A 25923-nucleotide genomic window follows, 5' to 3' on the forward strand; every position below is an offset into this window, starting at 1 on the left:
AGCTGTGTTTGAAAAACGACAGGAGATGATTGGTTGGTACTTTGGGGTCTAATAACTAAGCCTAGGAGAGAGATAAACAGGGTGGCCCATTACGCAAGGTACACAGCAGCATACGGCGCCAAGCTGTAAGGACACCATGCCCCCATTTCCTGCCACTGCCCGCTTCACTGACCTGTCAGACAGTTCAACCCGTGGCTGCATGCCTGCCCGGCTGCGCCTCCAGATCCCTGCTGACCATACTTGCCTACTCTCCTGGAATGGCTGGGAAGCTCCTGAAAATCAGGTGGCACCCCCACCCTCCCGAAAAGGAGGGTAAGTCTCCTGCACCTCCATCCAGCTGCTTGCAACCCCACTTTTGCGCTCACCACTCCCCCTATGTACCAACTGGGTTGCCCCCATCTGGAGGAGCGGGCAGCAAAGTCGGCAGGTATTCTGATCCAGACGCAGTTTTTCACAGGAAGAGAGGACACAGGTGGCAGGCACAGCCATCAGCCGGGGCCCACAGACATAGTCACTGTGACTGTTGTGAAAAAAGAAAGAAGAAATAAGAAAGAAAAGAGAGAAGGGAAAAATAAAGTGGGCTGTGCTATAACAATCTGTATATATAACAGTAGCAGCTATGGAGGACAGGGCACTCTGTCTGGGTTATATCAAATAGAATACAGTGAAAAAATGCCCAGTGCTTCCTAGTGTGTGCCAAGCTTCATATAAACCAAGTATAAAACAAAGCTATATTAAATATAACACTTTATTGCAGGGGCGCTTCTAGAGAGGAGGAGGCTCGTCCAGGGTTGGACTGGCCCACAGAGGAAACCCCCGGTCTCTAATGGTTAGCCAAGCCTGTAGACTCCAGGCACTAGGGTCAATAGGGGACCCTAACGCTGTCCCAGAGTCTAGTGAGCATGAGCAGGTCTCTGGTAAAATGGCATGGCGGACATTTTCCCAGTAATTTTCTTACTGCGCATGCGCAAAACACCGGGGGCCAGTGTGTGTGGTCTGGGCCCCCCTGGCCCCTGGGGGCCTGTGTACACTACACTCACTGCACCCATGATAAATACGCCAGTGCTTTATTGTATGATAAAACTTTAGATGTGCTCAATAAGAGGGTAATGAAATGGAGTTGCCTAATACCGGGGGCCTGATCTGAATGATCAGAAACACACAATTGAAAACTTTTCAGGATTATTCAAAGTCCAATTGTGTGACCTCTACAAGACAACCTCTGATCCAGCCCTCCTCTCTTACTGCCTGTGTCTGGCAGCCTGCGGCTTTTTATGAGAGGACTCAGGAGGTCGGCACAGTCTGACTCACTGTGAGTCACACCAGCCCGAGGCTGTCACTAGTCTGGGGGTTTTAATATTTTCACGTGGGGGCCCTATGTACGTGTTCTTTTTTTTCATGCAAATACCATGTGTTTTATTACTTTTATGTGGGTGCTAATGTGTGTGTGTGTGTGTGTGTGTGTGTGTGTGTGTGTGTTTTTCTCACGTGGGGGCCTATATGTGTGTTTCTTTTCTGCAAAGCCTATGTGTTTTATTTTCATGTGGGAGCTAATGTGTGTGGGTTTTTTTTCATGCGGAGCCTACTGTATGTCATAGTTGCCTACCCTCCCTCATTCTGCAGGAGACTCCTTGAAATAGCAGTAATCTCCCTCACTCCCTGAGTAGACCAGTAATCTCCCTGATTGCACCTCATCCCCTTTATGTAGCTATTACATTCTTGGGGGGAAAAAAGAAATCAGAGATGCATACATTCAAATGGGCTCATCAACGCCATTTCCCTGCATTGGTTATAAGGCATAATGATACCCACTTAAAGTATATGGAACCTCTTGTAAAACACAATGTGGGTAATTCTAAGTTGATCGCAGCAGGAATTTTGTTAGCAGTTGGGCGAAACCATGTGCACTGCAGGGGAGGCAGATATAACATGTGCAGAAAGAGTTAGATTTGGGTGGGTTATTTTATTTCTGTGCAGGGTAAATACTGGCTGCTTTATTTTTACACTGCAAATTAGATTGCAGATTGAACACACCACACCCAAATCTAACTCTCTCTGCACATGTTAAATCTGCCTCCCCTGCAGTGCAAATGGGGGGTGATTCCGAGTTGTTCGCTCGCTAGCTGCTTTTAGCAGCATTGCACATGCTAAGCCGCCGCCCTCTGGGAGTGTATCTTAGCTTAGCAGAATTGCGAACGAAAGATTAGCAGAATTGCGAATAGAAATTTCTTAGCAGTTTCTGAGTAGCTCCAAACCTACTCACAAATAGTGATCAGTTCAGTCAGTTTCGTTCCTGGTTTGACGTCACACACACGCCCAGCGTTCGCCCAGCCACTCCCCCGTTTCTCCAGACACTCCCGTGTTTTTCCCTGAAACGCCTGCGTTTTTCCACACACTTCCAGAAAATGGCCAGTTTCTGCCCAGAAACACCCACTTCCTGTCAATCACACTCCGATCACTTCAACGATGAAAAATCTTCGTTCGGACGTGAGTAAATGTACTAAGTTTTGTGCTAAAATACTAACCGCATGCGCTCTGCGAACCATGCGCATGCGCATTTTTGCCTTAATTGCTCCGTTGCGAAAATCGGCAACGAGCGAACAACTCAGAATGACCCCCATGGTTTTGCCCAACTGCTAACAAAATTCCTGCTGCGATCAACTTGGAATTACCCCCAATACACGAACAGATGAGGGTATTTTTCAGGGATATTGAGTGGGAAGGTTTGTTTTTAGGAATAATACTATGGAGAAATGGGAGGTACTAAAATTCCTGCTAGCTAAAAATACTCTCAAATGTATTCCTACGAGCAGCAAAAAAAGGAATAAAAATCATAAACCGATGTGGCTTAACAAAAAGATAAAGGAACTTATGGGCAAGAAAAGGCGAGCATTTAAAAAATACAAATCTGACGGGGAAGCAGAGTCATTTCAGCACTATAAGGAATGTAACAAAATATGCAAAAAGGAAATAAGAGCGGCTAAAGTAGAAACTGAAAAACTAGTAGCAAAGGAAAGCAAAGCGAATCCCCAAAAAATCTTTTAATAAATTAATAGCAAGAGATTAAAGAAGGAGAGTATAGGCCCTTTAAAAGACAAGTTGGGAGTCTTAAGCAAAAATGCTAATGACATAGCGGACACACTAAATGAGTTTTTTTCAACAGTATTTACTAGAGAGGACCCAATTCAGGGACTAACACATAATCCCAATAATGAGAATATCCCACTGATAGGTACTTATTTAAGCGAGGAAGTAGTCTGTGACCGATTAAAACATTTAAAGATTAATAAGTCACCAGGTCCCGATGGTATTCACCCAACGGTTCTAATGGAGCTTCACTCTGAACTTGCAAAACCGCTATTTCTGATCTTTAAGGATTCAGTAATATCAGGTATGGTTCCCAAAGACTGGCGTATAGCGGAAGTAGTGCCTATATTCAAAAAGGGAAGTAAAGCTGAACCAGGTAATTATAGACCAGTTAGTCTTACATCTATAGTGGGGAAAGTATTGGAAGGTATTCTAAGAGATAGTATTCAGAAGTTCCTTGAAGTCAATAAGGTCATTAAAAGGAATCAACATGGGTTTATGAAGGACAGATCCTGTCAAACCAACTTACTTGGCTTTTATGAAACAGTAAGCGCAAACCTAGATCAGGGTAAAGAGGTGGATGTAATCTTTTTAGATTTTGCCAAAGCATTCGATACTGTACCACACATGAGACTTATCTACAAGCTACAAGAATCAGGGCTAGGAAGCACAATATGCACTTGGGTCAAAAACTGGTTAGATAATAGGGAGCAGCGCGTTGTGGTTAATGGATCTTTTTCAACTTGGACTGAAGTGCTAAGTGGTGTGCCGCAAGGCTCAGTATTAGGACCGCTATTGTTCAATATTTTCATTAACGACCTAACAGAAGGTCTAGAGAGCATGGTGTCAATTTTTGCAGATGATACCAAATTGTGTAAAGTTATAAATGCGGAGGGGGATGCTGAGTCGCTTCAGAATGACTTAGTTAAATTAGAAGCTAGGGCAGCAAAATGGAGAATGCGCTTCAATACAGACAAGTGTAAGGTAATGCACTGTGGTAACAAGAACAAAAATAACACCTACCTACTAAATGGGGTAAAATTAGGGGATTCTGTACTGGAAAAGGACTTAGGTGTCCTCATAGATAGCAAACTAAGCAGTAGTACCCAAAGTAGGGCTGCAGCAAAGAAGGCTAATAAGATATTAGCATGCATAAAACGGGGAATTGATGCTAGGGACGAGAGTATTATACTCCCATTATATAAATCACTTGTGAGGTCACACCTTGAATACTGTGTACAATTCTGGGCATCTTACTACAAAAAGGATATCCTGGAGCTAGAAAAGGTTCAGAGGTGGGCGCCCAAACTAATTAAGGGTATGGAGACGCTGGAATACGAGGAAAGGCTTGCAAGACTAGGCATGTTTACACTGGAAAAGAGGAGATTAAGAGGGGACATGATCAACATTTACAAATATATAAGGGGACAATATACAGATCTTGCGCAGGACCTGTTTTTGGAGAGATCAACACAGAGAACTCGTGGACACTCGCTCAGGTTAGAGGAGAGGAGATTCTGCACAATACGGCGTAAAGGCTTTTTTACGGTAAGGACGATACGTGTTTGGAATTCCCTGTCTGAGGGAGTTGTAATGGCCGATTAACCCTTTAAGAATGGGTTAGATAAATTCAGTGGCGTGCGGTGAGGTCAATGTCTGGTGAGGCACTGGCTAGTGTATGTACAAAATGTGTAGGGGTCGCCGTGGGTGCCGCGCTATGAAGTTGACAGAAGAAAACATGGGGGTTTAGGTGGTCTTTCCGAGTTGTTCGCTCGCTAGCTGCTTTTAGCAGCCGTGCAAATGCTAAGCCGCCGCCCTCTGGGAGTGTTTCTTAGCTTAGCAGAAGTGCGAACGAAAGGATCGCAGCGCGGCTACAAAAAAAGATTGTGTAGTTTCAGAGTAGCTCCAGACCTACTCCTACCTTGCGATCACTGCAGACTATTTAGTTCCTGATTTGACGTCACAAACACGCCCTGCGCTCGGCCAGCCACGCCTGCGTTTCCCCAGGCACGCCTGCGTTTGTATCTGTCACGCCTGCATTTTTGCACACACTCCCCGAAAACGGTCAGTTACCTCCCAGAAACACCCACTTCCTGTCAATCACTCTGCGGCCAGCAGTGCGACTGAAAAGCGTCGCAAGACCTTGTGTGAAACTGCATCGGCTGTTGTGAAAGTACGTCGCGCGTGCGCATTGCACCGCATACGCATGCGCAGAAGTGCCGAAGGGGGCCCTCTAAGAACTAATATATATATACAGTATCTCTCATTCTAGGAATATATCAGCAGTGCGGGTGGCCCGCACAGGACTGACATTCAATTGAAATAACTGAACACAAGAGTCTCATTCACGATCAACGTTTCGGTATTATTATCAGGAGATGCTGTCATTCACGGGGCCGCAGTTCTGATGAGGAGGGGGGGCGCTGGCGCATGGACCGCACTTCTGATGACAGGGGGGGCGTGGGCGCACGGGGCCACACTTCTGACAGGGGGGGGGGGGCGCGGACGGAGCCGCACGGGGCCGCACTTGTGATGGGAAGGGAAGGGGGGCGCGGGCGCACGGGGCTGCACTTCTTATGACAGGGGAGGAGGCGCACAGGGCCACGGGACACTGCCTTTCTTCCCTTCCTGTACAGCACTGACAGTGACTGGATACAGTCACTGTCAGTGCTGAATCTGCTGCCCAATCACATCGGCTTCAGTGACAGGGGCGTGCTTTCATATGAGCTGAAAGCACGTCCCTGCACTGAGGCACTTGTATGAGTGCCGCTAACACTGTTTTTGTTAATGGGCTTTTACAGCCCTCTGCTTGGCCACGCCCCCTGTCTGCCCCCTGCTCTCGGCAATTTATACTTGGCAGCGGGAGGCACCGTTCGTGGTGCCTCCTAAATTAACTTAAACAAGATTTAAACCCAAAAAATTATTTAATTAATATAAAGAAGATACTTATGACACAGAATGTGTCATAAGTATCTACTTTGTTTTAATTTAATCATTAATGACAGGGGAGGCACTGCCTCCCCTGCCTCCCCTGACTGCACGTCCCTGGATAAATTCCTAATGGATAAGGATATCCAGGGTTACGGGGCATAGTCACGCACTACGGTTATTATAAAAAAAAGGGGTAAAACGTAACGGCAGTCATCAACTTCAGTCAAAATTTTATACAAAATAATTGTGCATAGGAGACCACAAATAGGTTGAACTCGATGGACAATTGTCTTTTTTCAACCTTAGATACTATGTTAATATGTTACTATGTAGATCCTGCAAAATATCAGTGTCTTTTCTTCAACAAGTAGATCTTACTAACTTTGGGGCTCATTTACATTTCGATGTAAATTATTTTCATAACACGCCTCTCCAAGGTAGCAGTACGCGTCCGCGCTGATAGGTGTTACTTTCACAATCTCCCTGAAATGCTTTTTCAAAAGTAAGCAAGCATGGTCTATGTGTTGTTGGGTTTTTTTTTCATGCAAAGCCTATGTGTATTATCATTTTCATTTGGGGACCTATGAGGGTTTTTCTTTCATGTGGGTGAGTGTTTTTATTTAACATGTGGGGGCTATTGTGTACGTTTTTTCTTTTCTCTGTTGGGGTCATTGTATATTATTATTATTATTATTATTATTATGGTCTGATGTAGGAGACGGTCCGTGTGGGGTGACACCATGAGTTACTGTACTTGGTTACACTGACCCTAACAATGCCACTGACTAGTGTGTTAAATTACTCCCTCTGACACTACGTCTTCTGCTGCTCTCTCTGCTGGGGGCCTTACATTCACACCCACCCCTGACCAGGGGGTCACCATGGGGGTGGTGTTGAGGTCCTTTTACCTTATATTTACTCCTACCAACTCATACCACCAGAACCATCCCTTACATTCTCTACATTTGAGATCCATGCTATATGCCTCTTCCTACCAGTCCATCTTAGAGTAGCTGTCATTTACCGCCCCCCTGGCATTGCCTCCAAATTCATCACCAACTTTGCTTACTGGCTTCCTCACTTCCTCTCTTCTGACATTCCCTTCCTTATCCTAGGCGATTTCAACATCCCCATCGATATCCCCACACAATCCCCTGCCTCTAAACTCCTCACCTCTTCACTTGGTCTCTCCCAGTGGACCTCCTCACCCTCCCATGTGAATGGGCGCTCACCGTTGTGATATTTCTGATTTCTCCAACTCCCCATTTCCCCTCTCTGACCATCACCTGCTCTCCTTTAACCTATCTCGCTCTGCTTCCCAATCTCTACCTCCTAAGGCTACATCACTAAGCGTAACATTGAGGCTATTGACACCACATTCCTTTCCTCCCTGTTTGACTCACTTCTCTCTCCTATTCTCATGACCTAAACAAGCCACTTCCATATACAATGCATCCCTTACTACTGCTCTTGACTCTCTCGCTCCACCAACCACTATTCAACCTCACAAATTAACACCTCAACCCTGCCACACCAAATGCACCAGATATCTGGAAAAATGCTCACGTACTGCTGAGTGACACTGGAGGAAATCACGCTCTAAGGCAGCTTCCTACATTTCAAACTTATCTTCTCATCCTTCTGTGCTGCCCTTTCTCTTGCTAAACAGTCATACTTCAAGAACGTCATCTATTCCCAGTCTTCCAACCCCCGGCGCCTCTTTGACACTCTAAACTCAATCCTCTGACCTCCACCTCGTCTCCCCTCCTCACTCTCTGCTCTTGACTTTGACACTTACTTCACATTCAAAATTTACTCTTATCACATCACACCAGACCATCAGCAAGTTAGCAACCAGCCTTCTCCCATTCCTTACCACCCCTCCTCATTCCTCTCACCAACTCTGACATCTTTCTCCCATGCATCTGGTGAGGAAGTCATGGCCCTCATTCGTTCCTCTCCCCACACCACTTCCCCACTTGACCCTATCTCCTTCTGCCTCCTCCGCTACCTCTTTCCTTCTGCCTGTTCCTATCTTTCCCACCTATTCAATCTCTCCCTCTCATCAGTCACTGTCCCCTCTGCCTTCAAGCATGCACTCATCTCGCCTATTCTTAAAAAACCTACCTTTGATCCAAACACTCTCTCCAACTACCAACCCATCTCTCTTCTCCCTTTTGCCTCCAAACTCCTTGAGCGTATTGTCTACAACTGCCTTTCTTCCTTTTTTTTCCTCACACTCACTGCTAGACCCATTCCTCACACTCACTGCTAGACCCATTCCAGTCTGGCTTCCGTCCTCTCCACTCCACTGAAACTGCCCTTACAATAGTCTGCAATGACCTCCATGCTGCCAAATTTAAGGGCCACTACTCTACTTATTCTTCTTGAGCTCTCTGCTGCTTTCGACACTGTGGACCACCCTCTCCTACTGCAAATCCTTCACTTCATTGGCCTGCATGATACTGCTCTCTATTGGCTGTCTTCCTACCTCTCTGACTGTTCATTCTCTATCTAATCTCATGACTCCACCTCCCCCTTACTTCCACTAACTGTAGGTGTACCCCAAGGTTCTGTCCTTGGTCCTCTTCTTTTCTCTCTGTATACTTCCTCACTAGGTAAGCTCATTAGTTTTTTTTATTTCCAATATCATCTCTATGCTGATGACACTCAAATCTATCTTTCCTCTCCAGACCTCTCCCCTGCTCTACTCGTTCGTATCTCTAACTGTCTCTCTGCTATCTCTGTTTGAATGTCCCAGCGCTTTCTTAAACTTAACATGTCTAAGACTGAGCTGATCATCTTCCCTCCCTCCCGCATAACCTCTCCTCCCACAATCTCATTATCTGTTGATAGCACTACTATCTCCTCTAGCCTCCAAGTGTGTTGTCTTGGAGTAATCCTTGACTCCTACCTTTGCCATTTTCATCTAAAAAATATTTCCAGGATCAGACCCTTTCTGACCCAGGATGCTACTAAGACCCTTATCCACTCACTGGTCATCTCCAGACTGGACTACTATAATCTCCTCCTGACTGGCATTCCTGACAAATACCTCTCTCCACTCCAATGCTGCTGCCCAGCTCATTTTCCTCACCAAACGCACTATGTCCACTTCTCCTCTCCTACAAGACCTTCACTGGGTCCCCTTCCCTTTCAGAATCCATTACAAGCTTCTCACACTCACTTACAAAGCCCTCACCCACTCCTCTCCCATTTACATCTCTGACCTTATCTCCCTTTACACTCCCACCCATCCTCTTCGCTCTGCTAATTCACGCCGACTCTCCTGCTTACTGATTACTTACTCCCACTCCTACCTCCAAGACTTTTCACGTGCTGCTCCCTTTCTCTGGAATTCTTTACCTCTTCCCCTCAGACTCTCCACCTCTCTACAAAACTTCAAACGGGCTTTCAAGACCCACTTCTTCACCAAACCCAGCCAAATGTCATCCTAACCCTCTGTTCCACGCTCTCTATGTACCCCATCTGTGTCACCCCTGTCTGTCTACCCCTCCCCTTTAGAATGTAAGCTCTCACAAGTAAGGCTCTCTTCCCTCATGGGCTTATCCTTTTCTTACTTTAATAATCTTCAACTGCACCAAATCCAGCAGTCTTCTGCCCCCTGATACTTATTCCAGTGTCATCTGCTGATGTACTGTAGCTATGATTATTTACCCTGTACTTGTCCTATATTGTCTGCAACTGTATGTTGCTCTTTTCCTGTTTTGATTATTTGTTTATATACTCTGTAATTGGGTGCTGCGGAACCCTTGTTGCACCATATAAATAAAGGATAATAATAATAATAATAATAATATCCTCAGTTGGATGTTGCAATATTATTACTGGTTCTATTAAAGTTCAACATCAACACTAAATACAGAGACTACACATTGAGAAAAGTCTCTCTGCTGTACAAACACATGGGCAGGCTCCGTAGCAGAGTGGTTAAGTTTCTTGCCCACAGTAAAATACCATTCAAACAATGATGTCAGGGTCATTGGTTCGGATTCTGGGTTCAACCTGTGTTTATAGTATTGGTCATTTTCCACCTGATATTGATAACAGTCTCAGAACATGATTGGCCATGTAGTACCTTGAGAATTCTTCCACATGGCATAGAGTACCCTAGACTTGTGAATGATGGTTATATACTCAGTTGGATGTTGCACTGTTTGTTATTATTATTATTATTGATTTTATTAATGTTCAACATCAACACTAAATACAGCGAATACACATTGAGAAAAGTCTCTCTACTGTACAAACACATGGGCATACTCTGTAGCCGAGTGGTTAAGTTTCCTGCCTACAGTGGTATATCATGCGAACAGTGATTTAATGGTCACTGGTTTGAAATCCAGGTCCAACCCATGTTTATAGTATTGGTCATTTTCCACCTGATATTGATTGTGAGGGAATGGATTCTCTGATCAATGACAGCCTCCCCCAACATATCACACTGGACAGCTAGTTCGAGTATTACTGGCAGATTAGATTTCACCTGCATGTGTAAGTCCTCAACCCTTGCTGACTGCTTGGTTCCCTTTACACTGTTCTCTTCTTGGTACTGGCATTCATTCACCATTTCCTCATCTTTCATCTTCCTGAATGGAAAGGTACATGGGATTGACCCTTGGGGTGTTAATATTATGGTCTTTGCTTCTCTCTCTTCTTCGGCCTCCCCCAACACTTTTGTTGCACAACATCATTGTGTTCTGTGGCATGACTTTACCTGCAATGTGTTTTGCAGATGGAGTATCCCAAAATTTGCATTAAGCCATTAGTTCCTCATCTCCCAGCTCTGAAAAGGGAAAGGTATGTAGCAGCACCTCTGCTTGGTCTGCAGTTGTATCACACAGATCCTCTCACTCTGTGTCTTGTCCTCTGGGGTATCAAGCCCTCCCACCAGCAGCATTTCTAGAGAGGAGGGGACCCGCGGGCAGACTCCGTGTGTGGGCCCCCTCCTCTCCTGTAGCTGTCACCGCCGCTGTCCGCGCTGAGACTCTGGCACAGTGCCAGAGTCTACAGTTCATGCGCAGGACTCCGAAAAATGGTCACGGCACCATTTTACCAGAGTCCAGTGAATGCGCTGTAGATTCTGGCACTGTGCCGGAGTCTCTAGCGCTCAGTGTGCTAGCAGCGGCGGTGACGGCTACAGGAAAGGAGGGGGCCCACACCCCTCACCGATGGACGCGACGGAAAGGTAAGTATAGAAAAAATGGGTGCAATGTGTGTGGTGTGGGCCCCCTCTGGACTCAGGGGCCCGTGTGTACCGCACACACTTCACCCATTATAGATACGCTAGTGCCTCCCACCATAGGTACCTTAGCTGACCGGTTAGCCATTTGCAAAGGAATGCTGCAACTCAGCATTTTCTCAGATATTCCTTGTACAGGGTAGTGCAGGGTAGCATTCCCTGCACTTACCTGCGCTGTATGACCCAGACACCACTGTCTTCTGTCCGGAGATAACTGCCTCCTGGAGTGGTCCAACATAACACGCTCCCTGCTCTGTTCATGCCACCTCAGAGTGGATTCCATTAGCCAACTGTTCGAGCTCTCCATCCTGTGACCCATTTGCTGCTTTTTTTAATCTCCTCCACATGAAAGTTCAGCTGCCAGGTTTTGTCGCTGGCACCTTCCCTGGGGTACCTCCTGATGGGACAGAGGAGTCTATAGAATGGTGGCTCCTGGTGAAAGAGTTTGCGCTGTAGAACTGTTGTCTGGTAATCCCATCATCTCCTTTACTACCCGCATCTGATCATCAGGTGTTGTGCCATCTCTCAGCGCTTCTAGCTGAGCTTGTAATACCTCCGGTGTCCTTTCGAACTTTTCTCCAACCTTCTCTTCTCCAAGGGCTTTCAGACGGGGTTGTGCTAACCCTCGGGATCCCACCTCCGATCCTCAACTCTCACTGCGGTTATTGGCATTGAATGTCCCGGCTGCAGGTCTCAACCATTCCATCACTTGTTTCTTGTCGTCCATCTCCTCAGAGTCCTCCTCCTCCTCATCACAAGGGTGTTCTTGATCCCATAGCACCAATTTTGCAATTAGGGATCTCTTTTCATCCATTGCCTTAAACTTAATGCCTCTCGCTAGACAGCGTATATGCAAAGCTCGCTTCTTCAGGTTTCTGTAATCTTCTGTTCCTGCCTCCATACTGCTGATATTCCAAATGTACTGTGACATTTCTCGCAAAACTTTTCAGCAAGATACCTGGCTACTGTGTGCTAAACTGTTTACAGGGCTCTTAGGTGCCCTCCGCTGACACCTCTCACAACCTTACCCAGGGTAAACGGGGACTACTTGCCAACATTTGTGAGGATATGGATTCTCTGATCACTCAGGTAAACAGTTTAGTAAAATAGCAAATGCCCTTTATTGTAAATATACACACCCAGCACACAATAACATTAACAATTACAAGCTAGGATGTATTTTACTAAGTCCCCACAGTAGTCTAGGATTACAGATGCTTGCTTACTCATGTTGTTACTTGCCAGCAGTATTCCTGTGTCTCCTGGCCATGGTTTATAGTATTTGTCATTTTCCACCTGATAGTGTTAACAGTCTCAGTACAAATTGGCCATGTGGTGCCTCAGTAAGTACCTTGGAAATGTTTCCATATGGCTTAGAGTACATGGGCTTGTGGATGATGGTTGTATCCTCAGTTGGATGTTGCACTGTGTGTGTTTGTTATTATTATTATTGTAATTGATTTTGGCCCTCATTCCGAGTTGTTCGCTCGCTAGCTACTTTTAGCAGCATTGCACACGCTAGGCCGCCGCCCTCTGGGAGTGTATCTTAGCATAGCAGAATTGCTAACGAAATATTAGCAATTCTGCTATTAATAGCAGAATTGCTAACAAAAGATTAGCAATTCTGCTATTAAGTATTTACTTGCAGTTTCTGAGTAGCTCCAGACCTACTCCTAGATTGCGATCACCTCAGTCCGTTTAGTTCCTGGTTTGACGTCACAAACACGCCCAGCGTCCGGCCAGCCACTCCTCCGTTTCTCCAGCCACTCCTGAGTATTTAACTGGCACGCCTGCGTTTTTTAGCACACTCCCTGAAAACGGCCAGTTTCCGCCCAGAAACACCCACTTCCTGTCAATCACACTACGATCAGCAGAGTGATTGATAAGCTTAGTTCGCCCGTGAGTAAAATAGCATAATTTTGTGTAAAATTGCTTAGCGCGTGCGCCCTGCTGTGCATACGCATGCGCAGAACTGCCGGATTTTAGCCTATCAGCAATTCTGCTAATATTAGCAGTGAGCGAACAACTTGGAATGAGGGCCTTTGTTAAAGTTCAACATCAATACTAAATACACAGAATATATATTGACAAAAGTCTCTCTGCTAAACAAAAACCTTGGGAGGCTCCGTTGCCAAGCGGTTAGGCTTCCTTCCCACAGTGAAGATGATGATTGCAGGATCACTGGTTCAAATCCCGGGTTTGACCGGTGTTCATAGTGGTTGTAATTTTCCACCTGATAGTGTTAACAGTCTCAGTACATAATTGGCCATGTGGTGCCTCAGTGAGTGCCTTGGAAATGCTTCCATATGGCTTAGAGTACATGTGCTTGTGTATGATGGTTGTATCCTCAGTTGGATGTTGCACTGTGTTTGTTGTTATTATTATTATTATTATTATTATTATTGTAATTGATTTTGTTAAAGTTCAACATCTATACTAAATACACAGAATATACATTGAGAAAAGTCTCTCTGCTAAGCGAAACCCTTGGAAGGATCCGTAGCCAAGTGGTTAGGATTCCGGCCGACAGTGGAGATGGTGATTGCAGGGTCACTGGTTTGCATCCCGGGTTTGACTGGTGTTTATAGTATTTGTCATTTTCCACCTGATAGTGTTAACAGTCTCAGTACATAATTGGCCATGTGGTGCCTCAGTGCTTTCCTTGGAAATGCTTCCAATGACCGCGGGTAACTGCATTGCTGGGGGCTATCCAGTTAGCACTGATGCGGTGCACTCCTCCCCCCGATGCCAGTACTTATTGGGCGTTGCGCTTCTGGTGCCCAAGGCACCCGAGCATATCCACGATAAGTGGCCTGGAGGGCCACGATAACACATGGGATTGGGGATTTATGTGTTTTCGAGCAATCACGGGTCCATTTTTGGCCGATGAAAACGGCCTCTAATTGGATACCGCGATAATGACCATCAGTCATTAATCATGATATCCAGCGGTTTTATTAACCTGAAATGGCATCGGCGCTAATTAGATAACCCCCAAAGTGTTTTATGATTTGTCAGTCACAACAGAATATTGCTTTATAAGAAGATTTATTAGGAATTATCACCATTTAGGGCAGCGATTCTCAACTTGGGGTCATGAGTACCACTAGGGGTACTTACTGTGACATCCAGTGGTGTGCAAGAAAAAAAAAATCAGAGTTGGCTGGGGGTGAAAGCGATGCTGTGTGAGCAGAAATACAGTGCCCTTCCATCAGCCTATTATTGTACCCGAGACAGTACAAATCCATTTTTGAGGCTCAGTCTTAGCCTCCTATGCTCTTTAAGGGGTCTATTCATGAAGCAGTGAAAAGAGTGGAGAAGCGAGCCCATGGCAACCAATCAGCTGCTCTGTACAATTGTATACTATGCAAAGGATAAATGTTACTTCAATGCTGATTGGTTGCCATGGGCAACTTCTCCACTGGCTCACTTCTCCACACTTTTTACTGCTTCATGAAGACCCCTTAATCATTTGCTTGCCATGAATTACATCATCACCTGGTGGACACTTAGCTCACCGCACGTCTCTGCTACACACTGGACGATATTTTAGAAAGATATGAACGATATCGTTCAAAACGGAATGATAATATCATTCATATCATTCAGTGTGGATGCACCGACAATGAACGATGTGTGTCCCCGCGATCGTTCACCGTTGGTCTTTCATTGTTTATCATTGCAAGCTAATTTGCATGATATCTATGTATGCAATGTGCCTTATCACTCAGTGTGGAGGTAATCAATGATGAACGATGAATCGTTCATCGTTCAAATTGCTCAAATCGTCCAGTGTGTGGGGCCCTTTAGAGAAGGTCACTAGCGCCCAACTTCCTTTTATATACTAACCACAGCCCTCATTCCGAGTTGTTCGCTGGGTTTTTTCCTTCGCATCGCAGTGATTTTCCGCTAATTGCGCATGCGCAATGTTCGCACTGCGACTGCGCCAAGTAAATTTGCTAAGAAGTTTGGTATTTTACTCACGGCATTACGAGGTTTTTTCTTCGTTCTGGTGATCGGAGTGTGATTGACAGGAAGTGGGTGTTTCTGGGCGGAAACTGGCCGTTTTATGGGAGTGTATGATAAAACGCTGCCGTTTCTGGGAAAAACGCGGGAGTGGCTGAAGAAACGGAGGAGTGTCTGGGCGAACGCTGGGAGTGTTTGTGACGTCAAACCAGGAACGACAAGCACTGAACTGATCGCACTGGAAGAGTAAGTCTCGAGCTACTCAGAAACTGCACAGAGAAGTCTTTTCGCAATATTACGAATACTTCGTTCGCAATTCTGCTAAGCTAAGATTCACTCCCAGTAGGCGGCGGCTTAGCATGTGTACTGCTGCGAAAAGCGGCTAGCGAGCGAACAACTCGGAATGAGGGCCCATGTGTCCTAGTACTGTACGTTAAGGTGATAATTAGATACACAAGTAAAGCAGATGCATGGGGTTATCTTGCCCATGCATCACAATATGACCCTAATAATGGTCAGGAACATACAGTGACGTGTTGAGCGTAGTTTCCTGTATAAAAGAAATGCTCTGGATTTTGTGAAAACCAAATAATTACTGACACAGCGCCCCCTAATGGTCAGGACATGTTACTATGAAACCAGCCTATGATATTGCATGTTAATTAATATGTGTTTTACAAGCTACTAGTTGATCAGAGTAATAGAGTTGTAAAAAAAACAATCCGTACAGTTACAAAATATGTACAATAAGTTTCCACATGTGCAGTGCATAAGTAGAGTAGACACAATCTGACAGTCTGGCTGTGGTCTGTAATCTCTGACGAAAATTCTTGTGAAATGTCAAAGCAAAGAACTGTATATAATGGATGTCACTTGTATATAAATTGTTTACAGCTATTAGCAGATGTTACAAGACTGAAAAATGACGTCTGTAATTAGTAGTTGGGAACGAACTGTAGGAGTGAAAGAAATGTTTATCAATTTAAAGAAATGTGAACCCAAGCTTGTTACAGCATGCCGCACTTCAAACATTATCAGCCTGTTCTAACATGATTGGGGCCAGATAGAGACAATTGCATTTTTCTCATATAACGTAGCCTACTCCTGCAACATCCATTTTACTGTATTACAGTATACACAACCATTATGGTATATACTGTACATGGTTATCGCAACTGTGCATCTTGTGTAGAAGAGTTTTTACACTTTATTAAAGCACCACTAAATCTAAAATACAGAACAGTTTAATTCATACTTGCCTACTCTCCAGCAAGTCTACGATCAGTTCCCCGGACCCACAGAAGAGTGGGCAGATCTCCCGCTTCCTAGTGAAGCGGGGAGGATGAGGAGATCATGCAGTTGTATTGCACTGTTGTGTGGAGGAGGCAGGGCTAAATGCAGCAAGCTTGTAACATTTAGCCCCACCCCCTATGCGGACCTACGAATCACACAACTTTGGGGTCCTAATCAGGGTCAACCGTATGATCCATACCCCTTTATCACCGTACAATATATCACTCTCTGGGGATTGACAAATCTGGGCCTATATTTATCGGGGCTAAAACTCGATACTTCGTAAAAATGCCCCCAAGAGGTATCTGTGCCAATAACCTCTAGACACCTTTAGTTTTCTATCACCGTAAATACTCTGGTACACCCAGCATTCATCAATACTTACCTAAGCAGCGACATGTGTTGGTGCCACTCTCTTGGCTGTGTTCTCTTCAAGGTACTAGGTGTCAGGTCAAGTAGGGAAATAACTGTTTAATCCAGCAGGGATCCAGCAAAGCCAGAGAGGTTTGGATCTATGGCAATAATAAATATATGCACTATGTAGACAAAAGTGATTGGACACTGATAGCAAATAGATCAACAAGATTTTAATTCCGTCAGTACTTTGTAGATCCACCATGTGCAGTGATTACTGCCGACACCCTTCTTGACAAATGGTCCACAAGTTCCTGGACATGGACAACAGCAGGCAGTATGTTTTAACATTCTGCCATAAGTACAGTGAAGGTTGAGTCAGTCTAGAACACACCCATCGCTGCAATTCGTCCCAGAGGTTCTCAGTGGGGTTAAGATCTGCTGTTACATCTGGAGGTTCTTCTTTCTGAGTTTGCATCTCCTGAAAGTCTTCTGGGCAGTGAGCCCTGTACACCCTCAGTTAAGTCTCATAGAACCCACCAGCAGGTCTTCTAGCCTATAAAAGCCACTTTTCCCATAGGGCTTGATGTGCCTACCGATGCCCACCAGGACTGGGATACTGGGATAATACCACTGGTGGTAGTATGAGCTTAACACTTGAGTGACCTGAATCAATACCGGTAAGAGAAAGAGACCAGAGATACACTAAAGGAGTAGAACAGAGGAGAACAGGACTAAGAGAAGGCAAACAATAAGGATAAGGCTAGAATGGAAGTACGAGGAAAGGGGAAGTTACCAGACTGAGGGGAGAAAGGAGCTGAGGAGATAACAAAAATAACCCCTAACCAGGGAGCTGCCTCCGGACAGGGAGGAGCAATAACTTCTACTTAACACTAGTGCACAAATCTTCAATGGAAATAAAAACTAAAGTATAAAGTAAGAGACAGAGTACTGCACAACAGACTACGGTGCTGAATAAAAGCTGGACACAGGAACACTGTCTAGAGGGGAGTACTGACAAACAGCAGACGAAATACACAGACTGAGATACCAAACAAGGGCTCCTGCTGCGTACAGTGCTATGACCAGCACTGAATGAGAGGCAGAACCCAGCTATAAAGGAAGCAGGAGCCAATAGCATGCCGAGCCTCTCATAATTAATCATCTTGTGCAGCTGCACTGCTGCACGTTCTCCAGGTCCCTATCTGACCGGCAACCCCGGCCGGGAAGTGGAAGTTCGGGAGCGTCCAGTCGCTTAGTAGTGATTGGATGCTAGTGGGAGCCACGGTGGCTGTGACATCTGGACTCTGAGCTGGCCTGTCTATCCAGGTTTCTGAATTTTCCATATGCCAGTCCAGCGTCACATTGGAAATGACAGGTGGCATTGTCATCCTAATAAATACATTAGTCGTTTCTGTAGAAGTGACATAATGTAGAGAGCACAGAGGTATTGAGAACATCTCTGTACTTCTCAGAGTTAATGTGACCATGCATTAAAACTTGTGGGCCCATGCTAAACCAGATGAAACAGCCCCACAGCAGAAGACCACCACCTCCATGCGTTACTAGGTACTGTACACTCTGGCATCAGACGTTCCCTGGCAATCACCAACCCAAAACACATCCATCTGATCTAAAAAAAGTGTAAATCGTGATTCGTCACTCCATAACACTCGCCGACATTGTTCCATTTTCCGTTTTTTTGCGCTCTGTCTTTACACCATCATAAGTGATTGGCTGCATTCTTGTGATTAGAGATTCATAAGCAACTGCTCGCCCATAATATCCAAGTGCATGGGCCTCTCTACGAAGTGTTCTTGTCAAAACTGGACATTAGTGGCCATTTGGAACTCGTATGCAATGCAGAGGCGTCACTGAGTGTGGTGACGCCTGGTGAGCACTCTGCCCTATACCCCCATGCCGGAGGTGTGGCTGCCTGCAAAATGGGTGTGGCCTAATAAAAATGGGCGTGTACCCACGGGGATGGTCACTCCGCGGGCATGTCCAGCATCTAGCACTGTGGGGGCATATGTGTATCTGACACTGTGGGGGCATATTTTTTTTATATGGAACTGTGGTAGCATATCTGGCACTGTGGGGGCATATGTGTATCTGGCACTGTGGGGGCATATGTGTATCTGGCACTGGGGGGGCATATATGTATCTGGCACTGGGGGCATACAGTATGTGTATCTGGCACTGCACTATTGGGGGCATATGTGTATCTGTTCCTATTGGGGGCATATGTGTATCTAGCACTATTGGGAGCATATGTGTATCTGGCACTGCACTATTGGGGTCATATGTGTATCTGGCCCCCCATATGTGTATCACGCCCCAATTTTTTGGCACACAGTACCAGTAAGAATTTTTTCTACTTGCACCACTGGTGGGATCTCTTCTGATGGTGACGTCGCACACGGCTTGTGACACCACTGGAGCAATGGTATGCATGGGATAACCCAGGGCTGGCTCGAGGCACATTCCATTGGAGGCACGTTCCATAGGACTAAGGGCGGCCATCAAACGGCCCTTCAGGTAAGTAAAAAAAATGTCTCCAGTTCATCAGCTCGTGGACCAGTGGCGGCTCCTGATTGGCTGCCGGGCTGTGAGCTATGATTGGCTAACGAGCTGGCATCTTACTTGTCTTACCCACCGGAGACCGTCCAGACCCTCACAGCATGCCGGGACCAGCAGAGGCAGTGGTGGCCAGGGTGAGCAGAGGCAGCGCTGGCTGGGATGAGCAGAGGCAGCGGTGGCCAGAACAAGCAAAGGCAGTGTGTATCTGGTGCTGTGGGGCATATGTGTACATGGCGCTGGGGCATACGTATATCTGGCACTGGGGGCATACGTGTGACTGACACTGGGGACATATGTGTATCTGGCACTGGGGGCATATGTGTATCTGGCACTGGGGACATACGTGTAACTGGCACTGGGGGCATACATGTATCTGGCACAGGGGGTATATGTGTATCTGGCACTGGGGCATACGTGTATCTGACACTGGGGGAATATTTGTATCTGGCACTGGGGGCATACTTGTAACTGGCATTGGGGCATATGTGTATCTAGCACTGGGGTATATGTGTATCTGGCACTAGGAGCATACATGTAACTGGCACTGGGGGCATACATGTATCTGGCACTGGGGGTATATGTGTATCTGGCACTGGGGCATACGTGTATCTGGCACTGGGGTATTCATGTATCTGGCACTGGAGGCATACATGTATCTGGCACTGGAGACATACGTGTATCTGCCACTGGAGGCATACGTGTATCTGGCACTGGGAGCATATGTGTATCTGGCACTGGGGACATATGTGTATCTGGCACTGGGGACATATGTGTATCTGGCACTGGGGGCATTTGTGTATCTGGCACTGGGGGCATATGTGTAGCTGGCACTGGGGACATATGTGTAATTGGCCCTGGGGGTATATATGTATCTGACACTGGGAGCATATGTGTATCTGGCACTGTGGGTATATGTGTATCTGGCACTGGGGCATATGTCTATCTGGTGCTGGGGACATATGTGTATCTGGCACTGGGGGCATATGTTTATCTGGCACTGGGGGCATATAATGTGTATCTGGCACTGTGGGGGCATATAATGTGTATCTGGCACTGTGAGGGCATACTGGGGCATATGTATTAAGCCTGGAAAAGTGATAAAGCAGTGATAAATGCAAGGTGATAATGCACCAGCCAATCAGCTCCAATATGTAAATTGTCAGTTAGGAGTTTATTGGCTGATGCGTTATCACCTTGCATTTATCACTGCTTTATCAATTCTCCAGGTTTAATACATATGCCTCTGGCACTGTGGGGGCATATTGTTGTGTGTATCTGGCAATATAGAGGCATATTATGTGTATCTGGCACTGTGGGGGCATATTATGTGCATCTGGCACTGTGTAGACATATTAAGTATGTCCGGCACTGTGGGGGTATGTTATGTGTATCTGGCACTGCTTGGGGCATATGTGTATCTGGCATTGCACTGTGGGGGCATATTATGTGTATCTGGCATTGCACTGTGGAGGCATATTATGTGTATCTGGCATTGCACTACTGGGGGCATATGTGTATCTGGCACTGCTGGGGGCATGTGTATCAGCACTGCACTGCTGGGGGCATATGTGTATCTGGCACTATTGGGGGCATATGTGCATCTGACACTGCACGACTGGGGGCATATATGTATCTGGCACTATTGGGACATATGTGTATCTGGCCACTGGCGTGCGCAGCACATTTTATTAGGGGGTGCACCATCAGAGGGGTGTGTCTAGCACCGCCTTTTGGGCGTGTCTAGCACCATCTATTGATGGTCATTGCAATATAAAATATCCACCCTTGTACCAATCCTAATAAAGCAGATACATTGTCAGATGTTGTGGTGTGCACCAAACAAACACCCCTGATGGCACTTACTGCAATTACACTGCTCCTCCTCAGCCTGTGCTGGCTCCCCCTCACTTTCCCCTGCAAGCTGCAGCAGCTTACTTACAAGTCAGTCACTCACTGACACTGACAGTCACAGACTAGTACTGCTGCTGCTGGAAAAACGAGTGACGTGTCAATGCTGCTGCTGGCCGCCTGCCAGTATTGAATTTGTCTTCCTAAGAGGAACGCTGGCTGCATGCTGCTCCTCATCAGTGGCTGGCGTTGGCATAGCATATAAGGAAAGTGGTGGACATGCGAGCAGCATGACGTAATCACGTCACATCGCGCTGTTTTTGTACATGGAGGTGGAGCCGAGAGTTTGAAAGCCGGTGGCAGTGGCACCCTTGATTAACCCAGGCGTCTAATCAGTAATGCAGTCCTAACAGGATGCAGCTCAAAGGGTACAGTAATCAGCCTGCTCGGCGATCGCTGCATCAGGCATGTGATATCGGGTGCCAGACATTAGGGGGTACCTGTGCGCACCAGGCACCCCCCCTGCGCACGCCTATGTATCTGGCACTGCACTACTGCAGCCATATGTGTATCTGGCACTATTGGGGGCATATGTGTATCTGACACTGCACTACTGGGGGCATATGTGTATCTGGCACTATTGGGGGAATATGTGTATCTGACACTGCACTACTGGGGGCATATGTGTACCTGGCACTATTGGGGACTAATGTGTATCTGGCACTACACTATTAGGGGCGTATGTGTATCTGGCACTGCACTACTGGGGTCATTGTATGTATCTGGCACTGCTTGGGACATATTATGTGTATCTGGCATTGCACTGTGGGGGCATATTATGTGTATCTGGCATTGCACTACTGGGGGACATTATATGTCAGGAAACCTACTGTGCGTGTGTAAGGCTGCTTATTGTGTGTGTAGAGGGGTGTGTGAAAGTATATTTATAGTTATATGTACAGCGACGCCATGCCCACTTTCCCAGCAGCACGCCATTAGGGGGTAGGGGTCACTTCAAAATTTCTCACTCAGGGTGCTAGAGTACCTGGAGCTGGCCCTGGGATAACCCCTGTTCTTTCGAAGCTCCCTGGTTACCACTCTCCAGTCCCCATGTTGCAATTTCAGGGGTCTTCCAGGGTGAGGTGCATTCCTGCAATGACCATTCTTCTTCCACACATTAATGAAAAAAAGACACTGTATTTAGGAACCTTCCTAGCATCTACAATGCTCATCACACTAATACCTCCGATCCAGCAGCCTTTCAAACTCAGTTAGCTACTTCCGGCAAGCCATTTCATTAGCAAATGATCTAATCAGTGCCCCTCTGTCCATTTTATACCTCCATGGACACGTGTCTGCTGCAGGCAGAGGAGTAGCGTGGAGCCATGGCTCCCGGAGAAAGCTCACGTCACAGCGCCCCCTCCTATATACACACAAACACATAGTACCCGACAGGGAAAAAAACATTGAACCCCACGGGGAAAAAAATAAGAATTTACTTACCGATAATTCTATTTCTCGGAGTCCGTAGTGGATGCTGGGGTTCCTGAAAGGACCATGGGGAATAGCGGCTCCGCAGGAGACAGGGCACAAAAAGTAAAGCTTTAGGATCAGGTGGTGTGCACTGGCTCCTCCCCCTATGACCCTCCTCCAAGCCTCAGTTAGGATACTGTGCCCGGACGAGCGTACACAATAAGGAAGGATTTTGAATCCCGGGTAAGACTCATACCAGCCACACCAATCACACTGTACAACCTGTGATCTGAACCCAGTTAACAATATGATAACAGCGGAGCCTCTGAAAAGATGGCTCACAACAATAATAACCCGATTTTTGTAACTATGTACAAGTATTGCAGATAATCCGCACTTGGGATGGGCGCCCAGCATCCACTACGGACTCCGAGAAATAGAATTATCGGTAAGTAAATTCTTATTTTCTCTATCGTCCTAGTGGATGCTGGGGTTCCTGAAAGGACCATGGGGATTATACCAAAGCTCCCAAACGGGCGGGAGAGTGCGGATGACTCTGCAGCACCGAATGAGAGAACTCCAGGTCCTCCTTAGCCAGGGTATCAAATTTGTAGGATTTTACAAACGTGTTTGCCCCTGACTAAGTAGCCGCTCGGCAAAGTTGTAAAGCCGAGACCCCTCGGGCAGCCGCCCAAGATGAGCCCACCTTCCTTGTGGAATGGGCATTTACATATTTTGGCTGTGGCAGGCCTGCCACAGAATGTGCAAGCTGAATTGTATTACACATCCAACTAGCAATAGTCTGCTTAGAAGCAAGAGCACCCAGTTTGTTGGGTGCATACAGGATAACAGCAAGTCAGTTTTCCTGACTCCAGCCGTCCTGGAACCTATATTTTCAGGGCCCTGACAACATCTAGCAACTTGGAGTCCTCCAAGTCCTTAGTAGGCGCAAGGCACCACAATAAGCTGGTTCAGGTGAAACACTGACACCACCTTAGGGAGAGAACTGGGGACGAGTCCGCAGCTCTGCCCTGTCCGAATGGACAAACAGATATGGGCTTTTTTGAGAAAAAAACCACCAATTTGACACTCGCCTGGCCCAGGCCATGGCCAAGAGCATGGTCACTTTTCATGTGAGATGCTTCAAATCCACAGATTTGACTGGTTTTAAACCAATGTGATTTGAGGAATCCCAGAACTACGTTGAGATCCCACAGTGCCACTGGAGGCACAAAAGGGGGTTGTATATGCAATACTCCCTTGACAAACTTCTGGACTTCAGGAACTGAAGCCAATTCTTTCTGGAAGAAAATCGACAGGGCCGAAATTTGAACCTTAATGGACCCCAATTTGAGGCCCATAGACACTCCTGTTTGCAGGAAATGCAGGAATCGACCGAGTTGAAATTTCTTCGTGGGGCCTTCCTGGCCTCACACCACGCAACATATTTTCGCCCCATGTGGTGATAATGTTGTGCGGTCACCTCCTTCCTGGCTTTGACCAGGGTAGGAATGACCTCTTCCGGAATGCCTTTTTCCCTTAGGATCCGGCGTTCCACCGCCATGCCGTCAAACGCAGCTGCGGTAAGTCTTGGAACAGACATGGTACTTGCTGAAGCAAGTCCCTTCTTAGCGGCAGAGGCCATAAGTCCTCTGTGAGCATCTCTTGAAGTTCCGGGTACCAAGTCCTTCTTGGCCAATCCGGAGCCATGAGTATAGTTCTTACTCCTCTACGTCTTATAATTCTCAGTACCTTAGGTATGAGAAGCAGAGGAGGGAACACATACACCGACTGGTACACCCACGGTGTTACCAGAACGTCCACAGCTATTGCCTGAGGGTCTCTTGACCTGGCGCAATACCTGTCCCGTTTTTTGTTCAGACGGGACGCCATCATGTCCACCTTTGGTATTTCCCAACGGTTCACAATCATGTGGAAAAACTTCCCGATGAAGTTTCCACTCTCCCGGGTGGAGGTCGTGCCTGCTGAGGAAGTCTGCTTCCCAGTTTCCATTCCCGGAATGAAACACTGCTGACAGTGCTATCACATGATTTTCCGCCCAGCGAAAAGTCCTTGCAGTTTTTGCCATTGCCCTCCTGCTTCTTGTGCCGCCCTGTCTGTTTACGTGGGCGACTGCCGTGATGTTTTTCCCACTGGATCAATACCGGCTGACCTTGAAGCAGAGGTCTTGCTAAGCTTAGAGCATTATAAAATTACCCTTAGCTCCAGTATATTTATGTGGAGAAAAATCTCCAGACTTGATCACACTCCCTGGAAATTTTTTCCTTGTGTGACTGCTCCCCAGCCTCTCGGGCTGGCCTCCGTGGTCACCAGCATCCAATCCTGAATGCCGAATCTGCGGCCCTCTAGAAGATGAGCACTTTGTAACCACCACAGGAGAGACACCCTTGTCCTTGGATATAGGGTTATCCGCTGATGCATCTGAAGATGCGATCCGGACCATTTGTCCAGCAGATCCCACTGAAAAGTTCTTGCGTGAAATCTGCCGAATGGAATTGCTTCGTAGGAAGCCTCTTTTCCTGGTTTTAGGAGGTTCCTGACTAGCTCGGATAACTCCCTGGCTTTCTCTTCCGGGAGAAACACCTTTTTCTGGACTGTGTCCAGAATCATCCCTAGGCACAGCAGACGTGTCGTCGGGAACAGCTGCGATTTTGGAATATTTAGAATCCACCCGTGCTGTTGTAGCAGTATCCGAGATAGTGCTACTCCGACCTCCAACTGTTCCCTGGACTTTGCCCTTATCAGGAGATCGTCCAAGTAAGGGATAATTAAGACGCCTTTTCTTTGAAGAAGAATCATCATTTCGGCCATTACCTTGGTAAAGACCCGGGGTGCCGTGGACAATCCAAACGGCAGCGTCTGAAACTGATAGTGACAGTTCTGTACCACGAACCTGAAGTACCCTTAGTGAGAAGGGCAAATTTGGGACATGGAGGTAAGCATCCCTGATGTCCCGGGACACTATATAGTCCTCTTCTTCCTGGTTCGTTATCACTGCTCTGAGTGACTCCATCTTGATTTGAACCTTTGTAAGTGTTCAAATTTTTTTAGATTTAGAATAGGTCTCACCTAGCCTTCTGGCTTCAGTACCACAATATAGTGTGGAA

This window comes from Pseudophryne corroboree, chromosome 10 (assembly GCF_028390025.1).
Source record: "Pseudophryne corroboree isolate aPseCor3 chromosome 10, aPseCor3.hap2, whole genome shotgun sequence".
Taxonomy (NCBI): domain Eukaryota; kingdom Metazoa; phylum Chordata; class Amphibia; order Anura; family Myobatrachidae; genus Pseudophryne; species Pseudophryne corroboree.